Source organism: Myotis davidii, unplaced genomic scaffold (genome assembly GCF_000327345.1).
Source record: "Myotis davidii unplaced genomic scaffold, ASM32734v1 scaffold164, whole genome shotgun sequence".
In the NCBI taxonomy this organism is placed as follows: domain Eukaryota; kingdom Metazoa; phylum Chordata; class Mammalia; order Chiroptera; family Vespertilionidae; genus Myotis; species Myotis davidii.
Genome location: NW_006296417.1, coordinates 621,700 through 621,928, shown reverse-complemented (window position 1 = coordinate 621,928; position 229 = coordinate 621,700). Strand labels below are relative to the sequence as shown.

At 68.6% G+C, this 229-nt stretch overlaps 1 protein-coding gene across 1 annotated transcript in view; it reads left to right on the top strand.

Moving 5' to 3' along the window:
• Positions 1 to 229, top strand: part of FAM189A1 (family with sequence similarity 189 member A1) — a 45,266-nt gene that overhangs the window by 39,862 nt on the left and 5,175 nt on the right. The window lies entirely within an intron of this gene.

Below are 229 nucleotides of genomic sequence, written 5' to 3'. Positions count from 1 at the left end.
CGTCCGCAGCCCCCGGCCCCGCTGGGTCAGTGCCACCTTCGCTCGGAGCTGAGGGGCCAGGAGGGACCAGGAAGCGGGGCCATGCCCGCCGCCAGCCTAGGACCCAGAGCTCCCGGCAGAACGCGGGTCCCTGCGTGTCGGCTTTTCCGAGGTGCACGGCAGCCGCCCTCGGTGCTGTGTGTTTGGGCTGTTTTCACATGCCTTCCTTCCCCTTGACTTTCAGTCTCCC